The sequence below is a fragment of the Heloderma suspectum genome, chromosome 1, assembly GCF_057233095.1.
Source record: "Heloderma suspectum isolate Gila_16-S chromosome 1, 16-S_ref, whole genome shotgun sequence".
Taxonomy (NCBI): domain Eukaryota; kingdom Metazoa; phylum Chordata; class Lepidosauria; order Squamata; family Helodermatidae; genus Heloderma; species Heloderma suspectum.
The window spans coordinates 36,687,396-36,709,125 of record NC_139458.1 but is presented as its reverse complement, the minus strand read 5'-3'; positions in this window follow the sequence as shown (position 1 = coordinate 36,709,125).

Genomic DNA, 21,730 nt, shown 5'->3' with positions numbered 1-21,730 from the left:
TTTCCCCTTCCTCCTGCAGCCCCTCACATCCCCCCACCACCATCTGCTCTGGAGGGTTGGGGAACCCACAGGAACAGCTATGGGGGAGTGTGTGGGGGACTGCAGAGAACTGCAGGGTGCAGGGGAGAAAGGGAAACTCCCATTGTGCAAGCAAACATCTGCTCATGTAAGATTGGATTTGGCCCTTAAGCTTAAACTTTAGGGTTGTGCCTGTGTGTATAATGCAAGAAAAAAGAAACACACATCTAGCTAGATCATATGGCCACCAATTTGGATGGCATTAAAGGGGGATTAGACAAATTCATCAAGCATGATTTATTGGAAGAAGGAACACCAGAACATGGGAAGCTGCCTTAGACTGATTCAGACTACCTAGCACAGTATTGTCAACACTGACTGGCAGCGGCTCTCCAGGGTTTCAGGCAGGAGTTTTTCCAGCCTTAACTGGAGATGCCGGGGATTGAACCTGGGGCCTTCTGCATGCAAAGTACGTGTTCTGCCACTGAGCTCTGGCCCCTCCCTGTGGTAAACTGCCATCCCCAATTGCTAAAACCAATTGTTGGTATCTAAAACTCTCCTAGGATAAACATCTTACAGAGTAACTTGGATAACAACGAATATATTCATAATAATCAAGAAACAGCCTTCCCTTTGGAGTTGCTTTTGGATCAGAGACCAGGACAACAAATTCTGAGTTTGGTAGGCCTGCAGGGGAGCGTAAAATATCCTGTGCTCTTCATCTTAATCCTATGGGCAGGATCCTATGGACCAAAACATGGTTTATCATGTTATCCCTGGAGATTAATAGGTCCAGAACAACAGCTGCAGTGCATCCTGGATATTGTATGACAAAGCCCCATACCACCCAAGCCAACACCTAGTCAATCCTGTATCCTACCAGCAACAGGAATTAATAATTAAAACAATGGCCCTTGTAAAGCAAAATACCATTGTCCTTTTATCCCTGCTTGCCCCGCAAGCACGCCTGTTTATCTAAAGCTAAAGCGGACCTTGAATTATTAAGTCAAACATCCCTTATCTCATGGCCATTTTGTTGTTTTTAAAACACAACCCAAGTTACCAAATGTTAACCCCACCCACAGATGTGCATACACTCAAAGAGCTCTGAAAGTTCTTTTAGAGAGAGATAAGTAAGTAAATCAACAAGAGAGGAGACATTCTCCCTCTATTTGCCACTGATGTCAAAAGTCAAGTGTCTCAAAACACACACACACACACACACACACACACACACACACACGTAGGTCAATTTAACCACCACTGTTTTCAGTGGCAATAAACAGGAGGTGGGATGTATGGATATATTTGTTTTTAACAAAACAAATATATCCACACAAATATTTCCCACATTCTGGGGTGTGTGGATATTTTTGTTTTTAAAAATGCATAGCAAGGAAAGGCAAGCATGGTATGGATCCATTTATTCAGGAATCAGTTCTATGCCATTTGACGTTAAAGGCAAGACTGACATTTGATTTTAAAATGAAACCAGTGGAACCTAAATTAAAAGATAGGTGAGAGAGATCCATGCGAGTTATAGAAGATGTCACTGGAGATCAGTCTGACACACATTTTAATTCTTGGAGCACAATCCTATGCATGTTTACTTAAAAGTTAAGTCTCACTGTTCAATGGGACACATGCCCAGGTAAGTGTGTATAGGATTACAACCTGGAAATGTTGCAAATGTTGATTAAATTAAGATGCACCCGGCTCCAGGGGTTTGATTGGATAAAGCAATTAACCTCCAAATAATCGTTCCCAGACCTCTCTCTACAGCTCCAGTACCAGGCATTCTACATGCACATACACACACATATACAGATGCATTCTAAAAGATATTCAGCCTTCACTCAACAGTCTTCATACCCCACTGGCTCACTCACCAATGTAGTTTAGCGGAAGGGAGCTTTCACACAAGATGCTTAAAAGTGCATTTGTGCCTCCCTCGTGCTTTTTGTGTCACTTGCTGTTAATACAGGACAGAATATGCAGGGTAATTTGATCACAAAACCTACATTAGCTAGAATATACAATTGCATTGCAGAACAGTGCAGTACAAAAGGCACATTAGCCCTTACACCCTTCCTTCCTCACTCCAGATTTCCTGAAATGGGTCAATGGGAGGAAAGAAAAATACAGAAAATAAAGGAGGAGCAGCACTCGCTTTTTCCAGACAATCCCTGGTTCCATATAATAAGTCTGCAGTCACTACTGTGTTTTGGCCTTGCTGTTGAAATCTAGCTATCTTCTCTCACAGCTCAGACCGCTGCACTTCTGGAACCATGGAAATGTTCATTTGGGGGAGGAGGGCCTATTATAGCTATCGGGGGGGGGGGGAGAAGATATATCATCACCTCAACAAATTCAAGTTCCCAGGATCCATGGGAGAAAGCCATTATCATTAATGGGTAACTTTGTACTCTAGATCTTTATTTCCATGGCAGAGGGGAAATTGATAAAATTCCCTTAAAGTCCAGAAATGAAAATGTCTTTCCCCCTTCCAGTGCTGGAGGGTACATCTAGCTCCACTCACACTCACACACTCCTCTCTCTCTCTCTCTCTCAGCACTGCTAACCTTGCCAACCACTACCAGAAGGAAGGATGGCTCTTTCACAGCTACCAGTTGATAACCTATAGATGCATACACTGTGACACTGATCCCCTTGCCACAAAAGAAACAAGCAGCAGCAATATCTCTGCAGCGTACTGCAAGCAGTCCATTCAATTTCTGCAAGCTATTTGGCAGGAATCCTAGAATAAAGTGGGAACTGCTTACAACAAACAGGCAGAAAGGGAATCGCATGCATTGTCCAAAGGCCGTACAGCACAGGCAGGAAGAGTATATTTCACACCCCAAAGACTTCGCTGGAGGAGAAGAATGTTGCCCCCAACTGAAGCTTACTGCATCCTAATGAACCAACCAAGCAGTGTGGGAAAGAAGAGACAACCCGCCTGTAGAGCACCTGTGCTATGTCTGAAGCTTCCCCAAGCAGTGGGGCCAGCAGTGTGAAAACATATTGTTATGCTCAACCCACTTCCTCCCAAGTGGTGACAAATTCCAGGGGTGCAGCGCTTACCCTGGTTTGGTTCGCTTTGGAAGGAGGTCACTGGAGACTTACTGACATTGTGTACTAGTTGTGTTTATTTACAAATGTAGAGGTTGAGCATAGCTGGAGGCACAAATCAAACACTCCAAAAGACAGCGAAAATACACTACCCATGTAGGGCCACGGAGTATATAGGGCCAATGCGACAACGTGGGGAGCAGGGCTAGCACACTCCCTCTCCTCCTGTGTTTACACAGAATCAGAATGCCTGAATAGGGCTGAAGTCTCTGTATCTTTCTCAGTCTTTCTCTGACTCATCCTAACCAGATGCAGACCAATTTACTGACAGAAAGCTTGTATGCGGATTGCTTTCCTGATATATCAGTATATAATCAAAGTTCTACTGTCACCCTATTGCTTTCCGTTAAGGGCCACTCAAGTTCTCATTTACACTTAAGCTGCAGTATGGGAAGATCTACGGAGACCTGAATTTATTGAGAAAATGAGCATCACAGCAAATCCTTAACAAGTACATACAAGGTTAACAACAATCAGAGGGAGTAAATTATATACCTGGGGTTTGTACATGTTTGAAAATACGATTTTCATGCAATAAAAGATGCTCTGAAGTGTGTTTTATAACAGTCTCCTTATAACTTGCTTAGATGAATGTTGCTATTCTAGTTACATGTGCTTCCCACTTATAATGAAAAGCTGTATACTTTGCCCTAAAATTATATACTTCTGGCACACTGTCAGTAAACATTACAGACCTAATCAAGAATATATTTACCATGAATTATGGGGGGGAAATGCACACAAACAGTTGCAGGACAGAGAGGGCATAAAACAGACAAATCACACAGATTTATTGTCAAAACACAACATTTGCCTACATGCAGATTTTGCCAAAAATGTGATTATGAACAAGTTTTTGCTTTTTTAAAAAATGATCTGGGACAACATCCTGCTGGAGGGATATTATCTAATTCAGGTAAATTGATAAACAAACAAGATGAAACTTTGACAAAATATTTACTATCAAGTATCTCGATTCTTACTCCAGACAGGTAGCCACATTGGCCAGTTACAGCAAACATACGCAACATATTGTGGCCCCTTAAAAACTAACAGTGCAATCCTATGCATATCTGCTCAGAAGTAAGCCCCATTGAGTTCAATGGGGTTTACTCCTAGGTAAGTGTACCAGGGGCACCATGGTGCCCGTGGGGTCCTCCAACAGCGCATACAAACTTCTCCCCTCCCTGCCCCCTTCAGCAAAAATTGTTTTAAGAAAAACCTTGGGAATGTTAGGGCAATCTTCTTTCTCTCACTTTCTAGCTTCTAGCCTTGCTCTTCCTCACCCTTTTGCCTTGCTATTTTCCTCTCCCTCCCAGGCGCTAGCCTTGTGATTGCTCCCCGCCCCCAATCTCTTTAGCTCACTTTTGACTAGCCAGGCCCCCACTGCAGCCATTATGTGACTAGCCACATCCACTGTGGGAGTCATTTTGTTGTGATGCCCACAACAGTTTCTCAAATTTCCAAATGTGCCCATGGGTCCAAAAAGGGGGGGGGGCTGGTGTATTGGATTTTTTGGTGGAATTTGCTTTCCTCTTCAGGCTCTGATGAAGTGGGCTCAAGTCTGTTAGAAAAAAGGAGACTCCATAACCATTGGCGTCTCAAGTTACGTAAGAGCCCGAGTGGCGGGAAAATATAGGCGGAGCAAAAAGGGAATCATACTGACGCACTCATGACTAACGGCTTGGTAAGCTGATAGTGACTGTTTATTGGATATTAACTTAGTGAGCCGATGTACTAACTGTTTCATTGGTTACTGGTGAGAACAATAGAAGCGATATGATATAAAGGGCTTTTGCACACGTGTCTCGGGGTCCAGACTGCTCTGCACCCGTTTTGCAAAACGTTCAATAAAATAGTGTTGGATCCACTGCTGCCTGCCTGGCATTCTTTTCTTCTAAACCGAAAGCAAGGACTTTTTATCTAACAAGTCTGCAAAGCAGTACTACAATAAATTTGTTAGCGTTACATCTGGCAGTGCGTAAGCAGGCTTCTGCTTGTATGAAGGCACTTTGCCTTTCTCTCTTCCCCCTGCACCCCCATGCCTGCACAAATCTGCTTAGTTGGGGGTGCAAGGTGGAGGGGGAATCTGTTGGATACATCCCTTAGTATTTCAGGTGCTGCAAGCCTCTTGTTTGTGTGGGATTCCTATTGTTTGGATGAAATAAGGACGCATATATGAAGGAGCTCACACAAACTACATCTGAAAAAAGAGAGAGTAAATACTGTGTTCAGTTAAATCATTGTTAGGCTCTCAAAGGAAATTGATAAATTGGTTAGAAATGTTGAGAACATTAGTAGGCCAGCCACCAGGTCTTGAAATCCTTGTTTCAGTCAAATCTGGCACTGAATTTCCATCAAAACCTCAGAATTTGGCCTTGTTTTGTACAGAGAGAAATGAAAATATTTAGCACTCCAATCTTTACAATGGTATATTTCACTGCAAAGCCGTAATAAGAGCCCTCCCAAACTGGCCCATCATAATGTAATAATCTAATGCTTTTCTTGTAAGGAATTAAGAGAGACCTAAAGAAATCAGAAGGTGCAATCATGAAATCTGATTGATCCAGTGTGAGTTCCCAGACAAATTCACCTGAGCTGCAGTCAAGACAAAAATGAGTCAGATTTGGCATATTGTGCCTTCAGCTTCTTATAGTTTAACTCGGTTGACAAAGTTTAGGATGGAGCTAGTGTACCTAAGCTCCATCCTAAACAATTACATATTGGTACTAAAGATGTTCAGAACTTGCTCGATGGGAAAGCATCATACAAGACTAATCATATAACCACTGTTCACAGGAGATACTGTATATTTCTGTCAGAACACATGCTTTTCTTAGGGTATTTGCACTACAAAATAAATTAATTCAGAGGTGCCACTAGTATGGATTAAAACTCTGCAGATCATACTTTTTGCTCAGATTGAGGACATTTCTTTAGTGTGGCTTAAATCCCACTATGTTCAGTAAGGCTTTCTCTCAGGTAAGTGTGTATATGATTACAGCCTTCAGTTCCAGAACAGACTTTGTCAACTGGGTGCCCTTGAGCTGTGTTTGGACTACAACCCCCTTAATCCCTGAACATTGGCCATGCTGGTTGGCGCTGATGGGAGTTGCGGTTGTAATTGGGGAAGACTGCTCTAAGCCATCTAAAGAAAATGCAACCCCATCTCAATGTTGCATATGAAAAAACAGAGAAACTATTTGGGGTTTGTTTTGCCCAGGAGTCTTGGTTAAATAAGGGCATAATTCACATTCCATTTTAAATTTTCCATCATATTATTTACCTCCTAGAACAGTGGTGGGTAGAAGATAGATCAGTGTGATTTACAATCAATCGGCATGATTTTCTGGGTGTTTCCAGATGGACAGATCCTAGCACTACCAATTAAAAGATATTGTACAAATATTCCATCTTTCCCACCTTAACAGAATTTTTGTGGAAAGAAAAAGGATGAAAGAAATGGTGGAAAAACACCTGAGGGTTACAAATGGAAGATTACAATGTCTGGATCCCCTGGAAAATTCTGTGAATGAGGCATGGTGATTGCACAATAAAAGCCTAGTCTGGAAGCACCCTCTGGCTCCCAATGAGTTAACAAAAGCAACAACAAAACTTTCTCCCTCCACACACAGAATTAGGGTGGTGAAACAAAAGAAAGTTTGGGGCAAAACCAGGAGTGGATTTGTGTGTGTGAAAGGACTCAGATCAGTTCTGGTCCTAAAAACAAATTCTTGAGTTGAGCATGTGCTCAAAAACATCCTGGTCCTTAATTCTAATTGTACAGAAGCCCCCCAGGGCTGGCCCTCCCCATGAAGCAAGGTGAAACCCCCACCTCAGGCAGTAGAGCAGGAGGAACAGTGAGTTGTCTCACTCCCACCCATCCCCACCACAGCCACAGGGGCCTGCCATCACCGCCTCCAGCGGGTGGTCCGGAGAGCCATGTCACCCATGGCCCAGGGATGGGCAGAAGGTAGATCTCCAGATATTTCAAACTTTAACTCCCATAAGCTCCTGCCCACCTCTGGTCTACCTTCTGCCCACATCTGCCCTTCAGAATATAGGCTGCGTTTAGATGCAACCATAAGCCAGGGTTCCCAAGAATCCTGGCTTACTGCTTACAAGCAGCATGCTTGTTCATGCTGCCCGATTGCTCTCACTTGGCTCCTGCTGCAGGTGGGAGTGGCTAAACAAACCACAGTCCATGGTTTTGTTTATCATAACATAAATACTGGGAATTCTGGCTTGTCTCTCCCCAAACAAGCCAGAGTCATAAAGCAACAACAAACCATGGCTAATTTGGGGGATATGGAAAGACAAGCCAGAATCCCTGCTTCAGAGGACATTGTAAACAAACTGCGGACAGAGGGTCATTAGTTTATTTAACTGCTCTCACTTGCAAGAGGAGCGAAGCAAGAGCAATCAGACAGCATGTACCAGCATGCTGCTCATTACCAATAAACCAGGGTTCTGGAGAATCCTGGCTTATCATGACATACAAGCGGAGCCATACTCTCTTGAAGTAAGTATAAAACAAGACAAGGTAGGATAGGTCAGCTGGTCATGAATGCTGTCCTCCCAACTCTGGGGGCAGCCAGGCTGGAGGAAAAGAAAGGGAGCAGGACTGCACAGCCCCATAGCTTGCTGTAAGAACCATACTGAAGAAGGAGACAGTGGAACAAAGAGCCATGAAAAATAGGGCGTTCTATTGACAATCAATATGACCACCAGAGAGGTCCAGTTAGGCAAGATATACACATGCAGTACAACTCCATGCATGCCTACTTGGAAATAAGTTCCACTGAGTCCAAGAAGTTTACTTCCAAAAAAAGTGTGTCTAGGATTGCATCCTAAGGGGCTCTGTACCATTTATTGAGAACAAGTCCTATTGAACTAGGGGGTGTCTCCATGAATGATTTACTCCAAGCTGGCTGCGTTTGGAGGTCATTAGGGATATATGATGTCGTGGCTATCCAGCAGCCACCCCGGAGCTTATCAGGGAAAAACCGGATTTCCTGAGACTGCTTAAAGTCTGATTCTTTTTCTTAAGTCGGGTTCTCCTTGGTATAGTTGCTGTGTACCCCAACCCCCACATTTAGCTCGGGTATGCTAGCCCTGCCCAGGGGTGTGCCTTTCACCGTGACCCCAGTCAAGGGCTGTTTCCTGTGGGTTTCCCATCCCTGCACAAACCAATCAGTGTCTACTCAGAAGTAACTCCCATTGTGGTCAATGAGGCTTGTCTCCTGAATGCACACACCAGCATTTACAGAGATCCCCCTCAACTGAAATAGCAGATTTTAAAGCACTATTTCCCTAAAGGCTGTAAATCATTTTCCCCATGGCTGCAATTCTCTGTTGTTTGGTTTATTGCCATTTAGATGTAACTACTTCCACCAATCAGCGGATCCTGTGCATCATCGGGTTAGAAAGGGGTCTGGTTTCCCATCCCTTCATTTCCCCTCTGTCTTTCTCAGCACAAGCATATGTGTGTCTACTCCCATTGTAGTCAATGAAGCTTGTCCCTGAAATGTGCACTCCGAGTTACTAGATCCCCATGAATCAAAACAATGCATTTAGGAGCCATAATGTCAAAGCTTGGAAGCTTCAATTGATCGCATCATCGGCTGATCAGAGCAGAAAGAACATTGTGTTCTTGTAGTGATTGTTCTTTAAACTGGGGAGGGGGGGAGAGAAGGTGATTGTTGCCAGCATCGTCAGTTTCAGCAGAAGGAGCACACTGTGTTCTTGTAGTGATTGTTCTTTAACAGAGTAACTAATGCTGGGGGGAGGGGGAGAGACAGAGTGAGGAAAGTAATTTATGTAGTGACAGAAGAGGAAACCTCCTGGGATTTTATCAAAGGTGAAAGGGATGGGGGGGGGGAGCCTGGAGGTGGGGAGCCTCTCTTATTGGTTGAGCAGCCCCTGCCTGTCAGATGATGTTGACTCCAAACCCCCAGCCCCTACCCAGAAGTACGTTCTGTGAAGCGACTTTTACTGGTGCGATACACTTACCCGTGGAGCCCTGCGCAAGGCAAAGCCAGCTCCTTGAAAAATTTGGGTAAGCCACGATTGGCTTCTCCTTCCGTCTCCTTCCGTTGTCGTGGATAAACCCCCTTAGTGACATTTACTTCCTACTAAACATGCATAGAAACCAGCTACATGGCTCTGTACAGATGGTATCTTTTAGAGTGGTGAAAGCAGTCTTGTCTTTCTCCTGTACCAGGGAACTTGCCATTTTTTCCCTCTCTGTAGAGTTCCCACCATGGTCAAACCAGTTTTTCCTGCTTTCATGGTGCCTCCAGAGGTACTTCCTAAAGTCCAAAAGAAAGTGTAGTGTAGTGGTGAGAGTGACGGACTGGGAGCCGGGAGATCCGGGTTCTAGTCCCCACTTGGCCATGGAAGCTCACTGGGTGACTTTGGGCCAGTCACAGACTCTCAGCCCAACCTACCTCACAGGGTTGTTGTTGTGAGGATACAACGGTGAGGAGGAGGATAATGTAAGCCGCCTTGAGTTCCTTGCGAGAGGGAGAAAGGCGGGGTATAAATGCAATAAATAAAAAATAAATAATAAATAAAAGTCTCCAGACATGCAACTGCTGTTGCTGAGCTGATGAACTTTCCATTGCTGTGCTACCACCATATCTTTTTTCCTCACTTTCTTTCTAACCTCATTTTTCTTAAGAATGGGCACGCTTCCTCTACAAATCTGGAAAGCCAGTTTATTGTAGTGGTTAGAGTCTTGAACTGGGACTTGGGAGATCCGGGTCTAGTCCCCACTCAGACATGCAGCTCACTGGGTGGCATTGGGCCACCTCACAGAGTTGTTGTGAAGATAAAATGAAGAAGAGGAGGACCGTGTAAGCCAGCTTGGGTTCCTTGAAACAGGAAAAAAAATTGGGATATAAATGTAATAATAAATAAACACCCAAACAGGTACGTGGCTGTTACGCTCATATTTCTGAGGGTGGGGGCCAGAATTTTTTGCAAATTCTTGTGTTCATTTTTATATCTGACACAACAGAAAAGTTTGAGGTTATGTCACTCCTATGTATGACATAGATCAGGGGTGCGGAACCTCTGCCCCTCCAGATGTTGCTGGGCTCCCATCAGCCCCAGTAACCATGCCAATGACCAGGGATGAAGGGAGTTGTGGTCCAGCATCTGCAGGGCCACAGGTTCCCCACCCCTGACATAGATTAAACAGTCATCTAAGATTTGGGATTGCCAATGTTTTCCTGCTTCTGGTCCTGTGCTTTTCACAGCAGCATAGGAAATTTAGCAGGACAAACTTTTCGTATCCCTTCCTTTCTGTGAAAGGAAAAAGGTTTCCCTGGCTGCTTAAAAGCACAGGAGACGGGCTAGTAAAATAAGCTGGCAATGCTATGGTCAGGTTGTCTCTTCTCAGCTACCTCCACACTCACATTTCTGAGAATAGAGCAACAGGTTCTCCATAAGTGGGACTTGCAAGAAAATGTTGTAAGGTGGAGTGCTCTTCAGGGTTCCAGCTAACCATGCCCTTTCCCAGGGTTGTCCAGCCCATCTCCCTGCCCCAATTTTCTGACCCTGCCAACAGTCAGACAGTATTTCATGCCAACTGAGGGATGCTCAGTCCTCACTGGGCTGTTTTTGGAGGGGTTACCCCCTTAGGGTTTATTTCCTAAAGCAGAGGTAGGCAATGGAGTGCTCACAGGCACCAGTGTGCCCCTTTCTTGGTGCCTTGTACTCTGTTGGAGAAGTTACTTGCCCTTTGCTTTGCCTTCCATGACAGCCATTTCATGATGGTGCCCAGGACAGTGTCACAAATTGCCCAATGTGCCCATGGCCCCAAAAGTTTGCCTATTCCTGTCCTAAAGGTATTACTTCTGAAAACCTTGGGGTTTCCACAAGCCTGCCAATATCTCCCCCTTGTGTGTGGATAGTTGTTTTGGCTACATAAGGAATGCTCACTTGGAGAACTGAGTTTGCTCTTCTCATGTAGGATTCCTTGGCTCATCCTTTTCTAGAGCTATTGGATAAAAGAAAATGAAGGGTAACCCAGAAGGAGACGGAAAGAGGAGGTCTCAAGACCCATGTGATGCAAGCATAGAGCGTCCACTGATGTATTGCCAAAAAGAGGCAATACACCACTAAAAAAGAGAGGCCAAATGAGGACACCGATTTGCATAAAATGTGCATATATTCATTGAAATGTTTAGATGCAAATGTAATTTAAACATGTACAATACACATCAGCATAGCGCAGAAGGCTGTGGTCAGGTAACTTGTATGCTTCCTCAGTCTGCTCTGCAAGTGCCAACTGTTGATGGGCAACTTCAAGGTCACAGTTCTCCATTTCTATGGTTTGTTGGATTGGATCCAGATTTAAGCGCGAGCAACTGGGCTTGCAGAAGTGCACTTTGCCACCCCTTCCTTCCCGTGGCAGCCCCTCCAGCCCGCTGAAAATGCTACACAGAGAGTCAGGAGATCCTTCTAAATGGGGTGAGCTGTATTGTGTGTGGGAGGGGAGATCCCCCAAAATTAAGAACATAAGAAGAGCCATGCTGGATCAGACCAAGGGTTCATCTAGTCCAGCCTCTGTTCACAGAGCGAACAGCTGTCGACCAGGAAACCACGAACAGGACACAAGTGCAACAGCACCCTCCCACCCATGTTCCCCAGCAATTGGTATACGTAGGTGTACTGCCTCTGGTACTGGAGGTAGCCCATAGCAATAGCAATCAAGCCTTGTAGCCATTGATAGCCTTCTCCTCCAGGAATTTGTCTAATCCCCTTTTAAAGCCATCCAAGTTGGTGGCCATCACTACATCTTGTGGTAGCAAATTCCATTCTATACTACAAGAAATTGGGCGGAGAGATCCCCTGCAACCAGAGCCCTTCCTCTCACAGAAGGCAGACCCTGGATCCAACCATTCAAACAGAGGACGCCTTCAAACAGAGGATGGTCCTCTAGCACAGGGGTGGGCAGAAGGTAGATCTCCAGATGTTTTGCAGGCCACGTCCCAAAAGCCCCTGCCAGCCTGGCCAGCGGTCAGGAACACTGGGAGTGGAAATGCCTGCAGATCTATTTTCTGCTCATCCCTGCTCTAGCAGCCCTTCAAACAGAGGACTGTCCTTTGTAAAAGAGAACACACATCCATCCTATAAGCACCAGCCCACCACCTGTTTGCTGAAGAAACATCCGAAGCCCGAGAGTTACTGGACCAGCACTGGGCAACGGAATGGGGGGCCTGAATAGAATACAAAAGCCAACCCGGCTCTCAAAAGAGGGAGCCGAGACTGCTAGAAGCACGCCAACTGCCAAGCTGTCATTTTGCCGTGCAGCTGAACAGAAGGCCCATGTAATGACAACCACCAAACTCATTTAAACCCTGAAAAGGTGACTAATGAGTTCATTCATGCTGCCTATAAATTATTCACTACGACACTGACCCCACTCAAGATAAACAGCAAAGTAAACTTTAAACACAGAAAATCCAGGGCTCCTGATGAGCCAGAGTAACGCCTGCAAAGAGTTTTACAATAAAACAGATACTAGGCTCACTTCTGCTCCTTTGTCCAGAGTCATTCTTCTGTTTACACTTTTTTTTAGTGCCTTTAATCAAGTTAAAGCAGACACAGCTGTTACACATTCATTCCTCAGTTACAGAGAGGAAGGCCTTTCCTTTCCCGTCCCTATTAGTTATTAGAGGCCGTGGCAAAGCTCTATAAATAGCTTTAAATTATATTCTCCAGAAATTGAAGGGTGACCTTAAAATGAAACCCATCTCTACAGATGCAAGAATACCCATGCACACACGTGATTAATGAGAAGCACTGTGACCAAAAGGAAAAGAACTAAAGCGATAGTCACTTTCAATTATTTCAGCACTTGATTACCCAATTTTTACATTTGCTTCAGCTCAATATAAAATATTTGCTGGAAACAGCGTTATGCAAAGATGCCACCAAAGCCTGCACGGTTATAAATTGTCATGATAACTTACACACAATCCATGAAAAAAAACCCTAAATAAATAAAAGGTGGAGGGGTGGGGGTATAAATTCACTTTGTTTTTCTGGCACTGATAATAAACAGAGCAACAGCCTCCCTGCCCACCCTTCTTTCAAGGTCTTTTCATTAATAACAGCTATTTTCATCAGCTTGTTTAACTCAAAGGTGGTGTTTATGCACTTATCCTCAGCAGTAGGAGCTGATGTTGAAGCACTTACTATAGCTGTTTGTTTAAATGGGACTTTGCCCAACTCTGCACGTCAGCACCAAGCTCTTTTGCTAGTCCAGACAAGCTGATCCTGTAGCTTTGGAAACTGCCATTTAAGCTTTATGCAAGTTAGTTCTGGACGGAATGCAAAAGTTAAAAATGAAACTAAAGGCCAAATTCCATCCTCCAATATATCGTCCTCCCATCCACGAAGCCAGTGGGGTGTGCACACGTGTGGAAGAACACCAAATGATACTCAAAGAGATCAGAAATAACTAGGCAAAAGGAGAAGAGCCAAAAGTGTCTGGAGCGAGTTTCAGAACTACTACGGGATTTCCAGACTGCGACAAACTGCATGTAATACGCGTGCACTGACGTATAAATGTAATAAGAGAGGTAGAGAGGGTTAACATTCACTCTTAAAAGTTCATGCACAAATAACGTCCTGATTTTTCCATGATCAGTGGAGCCATCCTGTTTTGTTCTTCCAGACAGAAAGTACTGTCACAGTACTCCTCAAATGTGAAGACATGATTACTTACCAATAACAACCACCAGATTGAGCTTGCAACACAGTTTCTTCCATCCAATTTTCAGAATGGACCTGAATAAAACACTTTGAAATCCTTGTTGTTCTAATTCACAGAAAGGGAGAAAGGCGGGGGGGGGGGCAGTATCAACACAATTGTCGCATAGTATTGTGCAATGTGTGAACACACACAAGTCTTAACTCATCAAAAGCCCTCCGCCTGACAAGATTCCTGAATCTCCCACAGCTCAAGAGTGTTGACAAAATGCTGCTCTGAAACTGTGTCACTTGTCCGCTTCCCCAGTATAACCTGTCTGACCAGCAGAGTTCACCTCCCAGTTCATTCATAGGAAATGGAGGAGCTGCCTGCTGGAGTCTTTCCACAGCTGCCTTTGGATTTTCCTGATGACAACTGAGGTCAGTGTGGCCTTAGCAAGTGGGCTGAATAACAAAAAAAGGAGTGTTTTTTTAAAATAAGCTCCACTAAACTTGATGTTTGAAGGGAAATAAACTTCATCAAAAGCTGGAAGGCTGAAAGGTAACTGCAATCTATCATATAACCCTAACACAACATGCATTTTTGGGGATAAAAATCAAAGAACAAATTCTGATTGAGTAGATCACTCGTCTCCAAAGTGGGGTGCGCACAAGACGATCCATTGGGGTGCACGAGCCTCCTGATGATTGAGTAGCCTCTTGCTGCCCCGGCTGATAATTGAGCAGCCTCCTGCTGCATTGTGTGCAATGATGGCAGCAACAGAGGCAGCAGGATGGGACAGGAGCCCAATGATGGTACCTTAACAACAGAAGAAGAGACACACAAGTGTTTGGCGGGCTTGCCCTCCGGGTCTGCCATTATGATTATGCAATCCTTGACCAGGGGTTAGTGTGTCATGCAAACCCGGCTGGCAAGGATTATTTGAGGGTTAAATGACCCTTGCATTACACTACAACAGACCACAACCCTACGACAGACCACAACCCTACAACAGACCATGGGTAATTCAAGGGTTGTTTAACTATCAAATAACCCATCAGCCAGGTTCGCACAACACGACAAACCCTGGTTGGAGGTTGCATATTCATAATGGTGGCCAGCTTGCACTGCAGCTCCTCAAGTCTAAATTAACCAGCGATGGGCTGTCATATCATGAGAACCAGGTCAGAGAATCCTAAATGAATGCATGAATCATGCTGACTCCCCTAGTGCCCTGAAATGGAGCCATTCGCTCCAGATGAAATTGAGAGAAGAGCCCACCGGGTGCATCACATGAGCCTGCATGGTATATTCAGAGGGGGTTTGAGCCCCACCCCCCACAACTTTATGCCACAGCACTCACTCATCCAGACATGCAGGTAAGCTCTCTGGTGGCAAATGTCAGGCACTTTTCTCCAGTCATTGTAACTGCTAGCCAAACACTCATAAGCACTTTTGCCTTGCACAATCACAGCCCGGATGCATCATAGAGGAGAACAAACAGCCCCAGAACTTACAGGTTGCTAGGTAGGAGGTTGAAATCCAGGACCACCAAGGTGGCTTTCTCGGAAATGCTACCTGTTCCAAGAGCATGGCCAGCAAGAAAGGCGAAGCTGAGGAGTCTCAATGCATGGATAAGATGGTGGTGCAGGGAGGAGGGGTTCAGATTTGTTAGGCACTGGGGAATGTTTTGGGACAAGCCAGGCCTGTACAAGAGGGACGGGCTCCACTTGAACCAAAATGGAACCAGACTGCTGACGCTAAACATAAAAAGGGTGGCAGAGCAGCTTTTAAACTGAACCCTGGGGGAAAGCCGACAGGAGCTGGGAAGCATCCTGTTTGGGTTAAATCATCCCAAAGGGATGAAGATGAAAATGTTTTTGATTGCCCAAATGTAGAAGGGGAGGAAAGAGGCCAGGAGGCCATAGTAGATCCAAATCGCCAGTCAAAGGGGCCAACGTCCCATGCCAAAAGATGCACACGCCAGAGGCATCTGGGGAAGGATACCATGTATAGGTGTTTTAGTGCTAGGAACATGCTATCGTCCCCCAGACCAGAATGCTCAGACTGACCTTGAGATGGAAAATGAAATCAGGGAGGCCTCCAAACAAGGAGGTATTTTAAAAATGGGCAACTTCAATTACCCCCACATTGATTGGGTAAATGTATGTTCCAGCCACGACAAAGAGGTTAAATTTCTCAATGCTCTAAACGATTGTGCCCTAGAACAGTTGGTCATGGAACCAACCAGAGGGGAGGCGACCTTGGATTTAATCCTAAGTGGTGTCGCCCAGGACCTAGTACAAGATGTAAATGTGGTTGAACCAGTTGGAAACAGTGATCACAGTGCTATCAGATTTAATATATATTTCAGTGGAAAATTGCCCAAGAAGTCCAACACAGTCACCTTTGACTTCAAAAGAGGACACTTCTCTAAAATGAGGGAACTGGTGAAAAGGAAGTTAAAAGGGGGAGTCAAGTGGATTAAATCCCTTCAAAATTCTTGGAGATTACTCACAACCACAATAATAGAAGCCCAGCTAAAATGTATAGCACAGGTTAAAAAAGGTAGCACCAAGTCCAAAAGATCACCAACATAAGTTAACGAGCAGTGTTAAGGGAGCTATTAGAGAAAAGAGAGCTCCTTCAGAAAATGGAAGTCTTGCCAAGTGTGGAAAACAAAAGGGAGCACAGGCTTGCACAAAGGTGATGCAAGCAGACAATAAGAGATGCAAAAAAAGCATTTTGAAGAGCATATCGCTAACAACATCAAGGCCAACAATATGGAATGCTTTAAATATATCAGAAGCAGAAAATCAGCTAGGGAGACAGTTGGACCACTGGATGACAATGGAGTTAAAGGAGTACTGAAAGAGGACAAGGAGATTGCAGAGAAGCTGAATGAATTCTTTTCATCCGTCTTCATTGCAGAAGATATAGGACACATACCTGTGCCTGAACTGATGTTTTCAGGAAGGAAGTCTGAGGAACTGAGGCAAATAGTGGCAACAAAATATGAAGTTCTCAACCTTATTGATAAGTTGAAAGCAAATAAATCACTGGGCCCAGATGATATCCATCTTACAGTTCTCAAAAAACTCAAATATGAAATTGCTGATCTTCTAATCAAAATATGCAACATGTCCCTAAGATCAGCTTCTATACCAGAGGACTGGAAGATGGCCAATGTAACACCAATATTCAAAAAGGGATCCAGGAGGGATCAAGGAAATTACAGGCTGGTTAGCTTAATGTCTGTTCCAGGTAAATTGGTTGAGGGGTTTATTAAAGATAAAAATTAGTAAGCATATAGAAGGACAAGCCCTGCTGGAAAAGTCAACACAGCTTCTGCAAAGCTAAGTCCTGTGTTACTAACCTTTGAGAGTTTTTTGAGAGTGTCAATAAACCTGTAGACAGGGGTGATCCTGTAGACATTGTTGTCAGGGTGGAAACTGAGCCCATAGAGCCCCAGAGCAGTTCTGATTCTGAGGAAGAACAACAATCCGTGGGAGAGGAGCTCGCTCATCTCTCACAAGCACAGCAGCTGGCAGAGATTCCTCCTGCCAGCATTCCTGGAATAGATAGTGACCCTGGCAGTGAGAGAGCACTGGAGGGGGGCTTGCTGGACGCTCTGCGCAGATGCAGGTAGCGACAACAGATGGAGGGCGTGGAAAGGAGGCGTTCCGCTCATTTGGTGCTCAAATAACGGTCGTGTCCCGAGGACCCAAGGGAAAGAGGGAGGATCTATCCATAGCCCATAAGTTCTGGGTCTTCCCGTGGTTCCCCTTCAAACGGGGACCAACTGCCTTACCTGGAGCTTAGGCTACTCTGCTATCTTTCCCCAGTGCTGTTCCCTGCTTAGTCGTTAGCGATTAGTATCTGAAAGAGTCATAAAGGAATAAAGGAATAAAGCCTTGGAAAGAATCCTCGTTGTCTGTGTCCTGAGTTGGCTATTGGAAGGGATTGCAAGAGGCAGCTAGGGCGCTCCTGACAGTTGTTTACTTGGACTTCCAAAAGGCTTTTGATGAAGACCCCCACCAAAGAGTCCTGAGAAAACCGAGTAGTCATGGAATAAGAGGACAGGCCCACTTATGGATCAGTAACTGGTTAAAGAACAGAAAGCAGAGAGTAGGAATAAATGGTAAATTCTCCCAGTGGAGGGAAGTAAATAGTGGGGTCACACAGGGATCTGTATTAGGACCAGTGTTTTTCAACTTGTTCATAAATGATCTAGAATTAGAAGCGAGCAGTGAAGTGGCCAAGTTTGTGGATGACACCAAATTATTTAGGGTGGTGAAAACAAAAAAGGATTGTGAAGAGTTCCAAAAAGATCTCTCCAAACTGGGAGAATGGGCATCTAAATGGCAAATGCAGTTCAATGTAAGCAAGTGTAAAGCGATGCACGTTGGGGCAAAAAATCCCAACCTCAAGTATAGCCTGATGGGATCTGAGCTAGCGGTGACTGACCAGGAATGAGATCTTGGGGTTGTGGTGGACAGCTCAATGAAGATGTCAACCCAGTGTGTGGCCACTGTAAAAAAGGCAAATTCCATGTTAGCCATAATTAGAAAAGGGGATGAGAAGCCATAATTAGAAAAGGGAATGAGAATAAAACTGCCAACATCATACTGCCCCTATACAAATTTATGGTGTGACCACACTTGGAGTACTGTGTCCAGTTCTGGTCACCACACCTAAAAAAAGATATTGTAGAGCTAGAAAAGTACAGAAAAGGGCAACTAAAATGATCAAGGGGCTGGAGCATCTCCCCTATGAGAGAAGGTTACAACAGCTGGGATTGTTTAGCTTGGAAAAAAGGAGGGGAAGGGGAGACATGATAGAGGTTTATTAAATTATGCATGGTGTGTAGAATGTGGATAGGGAGACATTTTTCTCCCTTTCTCAGAATACTAGAACCCAGGGTCATCCTATGAAGCTGATTGGTGGGAGATTCAGGACAGATAAAAGGAAATACTTCTTCACACAGCGCATAGTTAAACTATGGAATTCGCTACCACAGGAAGTAGTGATGGCCACCAATTTGGATGGCTTTGAAAGGGGGTTGGACAAATTCCTGGAGGAAAAGGCTATCAGTGGCTACTAGTCTTGAAGGCTATGTGTCACCTCCAGAACCAGAAGCAGTGAGCCTATGTACACCAGTTGCTGGGGAACATGGGCGGGAGGGTGCTGTTGCGCTGATGCCCTGCTTGTGGGTTTCCGGTCGACAGCTGGTAGGCCACTGTGTGAACAGAATGCTGGACTAGATGGACCGTTGGTCTGATCCGGCATGGCTCTTCTTATGTTCTTATGTTCTTAGTGTGTCACTCAGTGCTGGCTCCAGGTTTTTGAGGGCTCTTAGGTAAGACACTCCCAATGGGCCCCCTCCCTCAGTGAGTCTACCTTCTCACCACTATTGTCACCAGCTGCTATGGCTATTGCTCCTCATCCTCTTCCTCATCATTGTCACCACTTGTTTGCTTGACAGGCAGAGAGCAGTGAGCAAGTAGGTAGGCAGTGGCATCTACTGCTCCTCCTTCTCACTACTACTGTTTCCTTGCCAGAGCAACAGGTAGGTGAACAAGTAGGCTGCATGGACAAACAAGAGGAGCAACTCCAGGAGGTTCTTGTCAGTGGGCCTTGCAGGGATGTGGATCCTCAGCAGATGCCCAACCATGCCTACCCTTGACAATGGCCCTGGTTCCACTACAAACTTCCAAGTCACTGCATGGGACGGAGGCTGAGACTTGGAGGTTGGGAGGCAGAGGTGTCATGGCTGCCAGTGGCCTATCTGTTCTGATGCCACGTCAGGCAGCACCTGAGAACGAAAGGGTCTTAGAAGAACATGGAACTGGAATTGTACATTCATGAACAGGTTTTTTTTTAATTAAATTTACCATATAAATACTGTCCACATGCCATAAGCTTTTGAATAACCCCTTGTTGGCAGAAATTGGTTTGGTATTTTGAAGGCTTTTGATAAAAAGTTATTGGCCATTAATATCTATATCCATTATAGATGGGTTTAATGTGGGATTGGACAAATTAAGGAATAGTTAAATGGAACAACCAGGTTCAGAGTCAGTATTCCTCTGAATATCAATTGTGGGGGGCAGGGGGGCTTTTTGCCCAGCTTATGGGCTTCCCAGAAGCACCTGACTGCCTACTTTTGGAAGCAGGATGCAGGTCTAGATGGATCCATATTACCATTTAAGTCAACAAGATAATACACTACCTATTATATATTTCTAATTTGAGAAGTTAAGGGCACAATCCTATGCATGTTTAGAGAGCAAAAAAGCCCTACAACTCCCAGCATTCCCCAGCCAGCATGCATAGGATTGTGCCCTAAATAATTTTAGATCATCAATACATTACTAATCTAATAATTAATAGCAGCATATGTTCAGAATTAATAAATGTCCTTAACATATAGCATGACTAAAGAATATTCAGTGATTAAATAAAATGTAAATATTTATCACTACGCATCTATATCTATACCAGGGGGGCAGAACCATTTTCGGCCCAAGGGCCAAATGCAGTTTTGGAGAAACTCACAGGGCCTGCATCCCAGTGGTGGGCAGGGGATGAATGCATAAGGAGTGGAACCACACATCCCAGCCTATTTCAACTTAAAGCATTTACTGCCAATAATTAAGTCTTAGGAGAGGCATTTCACCCTTTTGGAATGGGAAAAAAATGTGCAAGAACCAGAAAACCACCCAATGATTGGTGGTTGGGGGAAAGGGAGTGGGGCTGTGTGGGGGATCCCAATGGGCCAGACTGAGACCTCAAACAGGCTGGATTTGGCCTGAGGTTCAACACGCCTGATCTATGAAATATTTTTAAAGCAGGGCTATTTCTATAGAATATTGCTTATGGCTATTGGGCAGTACAGATAAGTAGTAAATAAAATACATACATATACATGCATACATACATATTTATTTATTTATTTCATTTCTATACCACCCAATAGCTGAAACTCTCTGCATGGATCACAAAAATTTTACATACATACATACATGGTGAGGTGCACTCTTGGTAGTCACCCAGAAAATCAAAGGGAACTGGGAGAAAAAAAATGTTTATGCAACAGAAGAATCCAGCAAGAAATGGAGCTTGAACATTCAACCTCCTGAACAACATGTCAGGTCTGACTTCATACACACAGCTCAACCAAACGCACACACATTTGAATACACTGTGCAAAAGCATAACAGCCCAGAAGAAAATAAAGCACCTGCAACAGATGAGCCATCCGTAGAATCACTGAAGTTTGGAGTCATTTCTTTGCATCAAAGGATTTGTTTCTGAGCATCTGGAGAAAGAAATAAAATGCCAGAGGAGTGAAGTGTGGCATGAATTTCTTCCCATATAGAAGAAGAGAAATAAAATGAAATTAGCTGATTAGTGAGTGATAGGCATTCTGGGAAGGAAAATACAAAGTTCTCTGTTATATGAAATAATCAGAGCTTTGTGGTGAAGGAACCCTTTGATACTATCCATGCCAATTTTGATGCAGAACATTGGTGATAGACCAAATATGCTGCAATAATGTAGATGAAAAAGGTGAAGTAATATAGTTTGGATATGTCTCACCTTCCCCCAGTTTTGCAACAGGGTTACAATAGGATCATAAAGAACATATTTTAAGGGTGCAATCCTATGGCCGCTAGTCAGTGGCTAGATGGCCATAGGATAGGTTGGTTCCCTGAGAACTGACCTCCACCTCCTCCTTGTAGGCAGCACAGATCAGCCCCACGCTCCGTGTTCATAAGAGGAATGTGGAGCGGCAAAAATGGGGTGTTCCCGGGGGCAGGCCAAGGCGGGGGGGGGCAGATGTGCCATTCCGACACTTCCTATGCGTTGTCC